The sequence below is a fragment of the Schistocerca serialis genome, chromosome 4 (genome assembly GCF_023864345.2).
Source record: "Schistocerca serialis cubense isolate TAMUIC-IGC-003099 chromosome 4, iqSchSeri2.2, whole genome shotgun sequence".
Lineage (NCBI taxonomy): Eukaryota > Metazoa > Arthropoda > Insecta > Orthoptera > Acrididae > Schistocerca > Schistocerca serialis.
In genome coordinates, this window is record NC_064641.1 from 756,419,965 (window position 1) to 756,425,251 (window position 5,287).

Genomic DNA, 5,287 nt, shown 5'->3' on the forward strand with positions numbered 1-5,287 from the left:
TGCATAGATCGTTAGAAATCGGTACCTACAACACCCACCTCTGGCCGTAATAACGGTCTTGATTTGCCTGGGCATTGAGTCAAACAGAGCTTGGATCGCGTGTACAGGTACAGCTGCCCATGCGCCTTCAGCACGATACCACAGTTCATCAAGAGTAGTGACTGGCGTATTGTGACGAGCCAGTTGCTCGGCCACCATTGACCTGACGTTTTCAATTGGTGAGAGATCTGGAGAATGTGCTGCCCAGGGCAGCAGTCGAACATTTTCTGTATCCAGAAAGGCCCGTAAAGCACCTGTAACATGCGGTCGTGCATTATCCTGCTATCCTGCTAAAACATAGGGTTTCTCAGGAATCGAATGAAGGGTAGAGCCACGGGTCGTAACACATCTGAAATGTAACGTCCACTGTTCAAAGTGCCGTCAATACGAACAAGAGGTGACCGAGACGTGTAACCAGTGGCGCCCCATACCATCACGCCAGGTGATGCGCCAGTATGGCGATGACGAATACACGCTTCCAAAGTGCGTTCACCGCGATGTCGCCAAACAAGGATGTGATCATCATGATGCTGTAAACAGAACCTGGATTTATCAGAAAAAATGACGTTTTGCCGTTCGTGCACCCAGGTTCGTCGTTGAGTACACCATCGCAGGCGCTCATGTCTGTGATGCAGCGTCGAGGGTAACCGCAGCCATGGTCTCCGAGCTGATAGTCCATGCTGCTGCAAACGTCGTCGAACTCTTCGTTCAGATGGTTGTTGTCTTGCAAACGTTGACTCAGGGATCGAGATGTGGCTGCACCGCATCTCGTGGTCGTGCGGTAGCGTTCTCGCTTCCCACGCCCGGGTTCCCGGGTTCGATTCCCGGCGGGGTCAGGGATTTTCTCTGCCTCGTGATGGCTGGGTGTTGTGTGATGTCCTTAGGTTAGTTAGGTTTAAGTAGTTCTAAGTTCTAGGGGACTGATGACCATAGATGTTAAGTCCCATAGTGCTCAGAGCCATTTGAACCATTTGTGGCTGCACGATCCGTTACAGCCATGCGGATGACATGCCTGTCATCTCGACTGCTAGTGATACGAGGCCGTTGGGATCCAGCACGGCGCTCCGTATTACCCTCCTGAACCCACCGATTCCATGTTCTGCTAACAGTCATTGGATCTCGCCAACACGAGCAGCAGTGTCGCGACACGATAAACTGAAATCGTGATAGGCTGCAATCCGACCTTTATCAAAGTCGGAAACGTGATGGTACGCATTTCTCCTCCTTACACGAGGCATGACAAGAACATTTCACCAGGCAACGCCGGTCAACTGCTGTTTGTGTATGAGAAATCGGTTGGAAACTTTCCTCATGTCAGCACGCTATAGGTGTCGCGACCGGCGCCAACCTTGTGTGAATGCTCTGAAAAGTTAATCATTTGCATATCACAGCATCTTCTTCCTGTCGGTTAAATTTCGCGTCTGTAGCACATCTTCGTGGTGTAGCAATTTTAATGGCCAGTAGTGTAATATGGTTCAAATGGCTCTGAGCATTATGGGACTTAACATCGGTGGTCATCAGCCCCATAGAACTTAGAACTACTTAAACCCTTAACCTAAGGACGTCACACACATCCATGCCCGAGGCAGGGTTCAAACCTGCGACCGTAGCAGTCGCGCGATTCCGGACTGAAGCGCCTAGAACCGCTCGGCCACCACGGCCGGTTGCAAACTCATAGCGAAAGTGGTCGTATTTAGAGCTACTATTACACTCGAGCGCATATCCATGACACAGGTCGATCATTCACAATCTCATCACGAAATACTAGTTCAGTACACCAGATGCGCGGCTGCTCACCGCTCAGAGACAAAGTCTCGCGATACCACACAACGCGAAGTCTTCTACGTCGTTTCACTTCCTAGCTACCTAAAGACCGACCGTCCGCTTTCGCGTCCCCACCAGCACTGTGGCTCTGCTCGTCCCCGGTCGCGTTTCCCGTCCGCCGAACATCCTCGCCCAACTGACTAGTGCAGCTCACTTTCCTGAAGCCGTCCATCTGATTGGCTACAGTTTATTCTACATTATTTTTACATTTCATCATATTTAAACAATCAAAGCATGACCACTTTCACGTTCTAAAGAAAGTAACAATAATATGTGTTGCATCATAACGTTTAATTCTTTTACATAAAACCGATACAATTTCCTTCTTTACTTTGAATGTCACGGCCATAAGCCTTGCATCAATGTGCTCCGATAAATAAATAAAATACAAAAGTAACTATTATGCACTAAACTATACAACAAATATTTTATTACCTAATAACTCAATAATGTGTCATACTGCCATCGGAAAATGTGTTTTGTGTGGAGGAAATGATGATCTGATGCTTAACTGAAAATACTGATAATTTAAATTTACTATATATTTTTAACAAATAAAGTTACTGGTTGATATTTACAACATTTGTCATTTTAACGATGCGCTTTTATATGAAATGTCCATCGTGAAGATCGACCAAAGCGTTCAGATTTTAGCATTCAGGTCTTTGTTACAAAACTTATTATTTTCACTTTAACAGTAAATCCTAAACTGTTATCGATATAGATATTCAAGTTTTATTGCGATCACCCTGAAAATGTAACAAAGATGGTAGATTAAAATTACTGTGGCTTCATTCCCTGGATTACTACACATTTAAATAGTTTTCATAAATGTTTCCCTTTGCGGACGATCTTATATCCGCCATATTTAACACTGCTATGTGTCCCTGGCTAGAAACAGTTCCTACGGGATTTCCCTATGACATAGGTCCTCGTCTGTCTCACTCGAACACTACACCGCTTACGCCTCATTCAGCATAATAGATGCATGTGCATTTCCCCATCTCGTGGCGAATCTGCGCTCTTTGTGGCACACGGTCCTGGACGACAAGGTTCATTTCACAATTCCTGAAGGCTCTCTCTTTCGGCCAAATACTTAAATGAGAGCGAAATGCTCGTTAACCCACACCGTGCAGCTGTGATGATCACGGTGTCCGGTTTTCCCGCAGTCCACTATCATACAGTACTTCCTCAAGTTAAGGCCTTTGTTTGCTGCTAATTGAGTTCTCTTGGCCAGGAATGTCTTTTCTGCCAGTGCTAATCTGCTTTTTATGTGCTCCCTGCTCTGCCCGTCATGCGTTATTTTCCTAATTAGGTAACAAAATTTCTTAACTTCAAGTACTTTGTGATCATCAATCCTGATGTTAAGTTTCTCACTGTTCTCATTTCTGCTACTTCTCATCACTTTCGCCTTTCTTCGATTTACTCTCAGTCCATATTCTGTACTCATTATACTGTTAATTCCACTCAGCAGATAATGTAATTCTTATTCACTTTCACTGAGGATAGCAATGTCATTAGTGAATATTATCATTGATATCCTTCCACCTTGAATTTTAATTGCACTCTTCAACACTTCTTTTGTTTCCGTCATTGCTTGCTTCTTCGATGTATATATTTAACAGTAAGGGTGAAAGACTACGTCCCTGTCTTACACACTTTTTTTATCCAAGAACTTCGTTCTTGGTCTTCCACACTCATTATTCCCTCTTTGCTCTTGTACATATTATCTACCATACGTCTTTCCCTACAGTTTTTCCCTATTTCTCTCAGAATTTGAACAATTTGCAACGTTTTGCATTGTCGAACGCTTTTTCCGGGTCGACAAATTCTATGAATGTGTCTTGATTTTTCTTCGGTCTTGCTTCCATTATCAACCGCAAAGTCAGAATTGCCTCTCTGGTTCCTTTCGCGTTCCTAAAGGCGACTGATCGTCATCTAACAAATCCTCAATTTTCTTTTCTACTCTTCTACATATTATCCTTGATATCAACTCGAATGCGTGAGCTATTAAGTTGATTGTCCGATAATTCTCGCAATCGTCAGTTCTTTCAGTCTTCGCAATTGTGTGGATGATGTTTCTCCGTATGTCAGATGGTATATGTCCAGACTCATAGATTCTATACACCAACGTGAATAGACGTTTTAGTGCCATCTTCCCTAACGATTTTAGAATTTCTGATGGAATGTTATCTATAGCTGTTGCGTTATTCGATCTTAAGTCTTCCAAAGCTGTTCTATATTCCGATTCTAATACTAGATCCCCTGTCTCTTCTACATCGATTCCTGTTTCCTCTTCTACCACGTCATCAGACTTCACTCTCACAGACACCTTCAATGCAATCTTTCAATCCATCGCCGGCCGGAGTGGCCGAGCGGTTAAAGGCGCTACAGTCTGGAACCGCACGACCGCTACGGTCGCAGGTTCGAATCCTGCATCGGGCATGGATGTGTGTGATGTCCTTAGGTTAGTTAGGTTTAAGTAGTTCTAAGTTCTAGGGGACTTATGACCACAGCAGTTGAGTCCCATAGTGCTCAGAGACATTTGAACCATTTTTTCAATCCATCCGTTCTCTCCTCTGCGTTTAACAGTGTAATTCCCATTGCACTCTTAATGTTACAGCTCTTACTTTTAATTTCACCGAAAGTTGTTTCTGTATGCGGAGTCAGTCCTTCCTAAAATCATTTCCTTTTGGATTTTTCACGTTTTTCGAGTAGCCGCTTCACCTTATCTGCCCAGGACTTCCTATTTATTTATTTCTGAAGTGGCTTGTATTTCTGTGTTCCTAAAGTTTCCCGAATATTTGTATACTTCCTTCTTTCGGCGATGGTCTCTTCATAGCTACCTTCTTTGTACCTCAGTTCTTCTTTCCAACTTCTGTGATCACCCTTTTTAGAGGTGTCCATTCCTCTTCAGCCGAACTACCTACTGAGCTATTCATCATGGCAGTATCTACAGGCTCAGAGCTTCAAGCGCATCTCTTCACTCCTTAGTTCTTCCGCCCTACTCTTCCTCCCTACTAGATTGTGATCTGAGTCCATTTCTGCTCCAGAGTATGTCTTACAATCCAGTATCTGATTTCAGAATCTCTGCCTGTTCATATAGTAATAAACTGAAATTTTGCCGTATCTTTCGGCCTTTTCCAAGTGTACCTCCTCCTCTTGTGACTCTTGAACAGAGTATTCCTAATTACTAGCTGAAATTTATTCCAGAACTCAATTAGTCTTTCTCCTCCCTCATTCCTAGTACCATTTTCTTGTACTCCTTCCCCTACAACCGTATTCCAGTCCCCCATGACTATTAACTTTTCATCTCCCTTTACGTACAGAATAACCCTTTCAATATCCTCATATACTTTCTCTGTCTCTTAATCTTCGGCTTGCAATGTCGCCATTTATGCCTGCACTATTGCTGTCGGTGTCG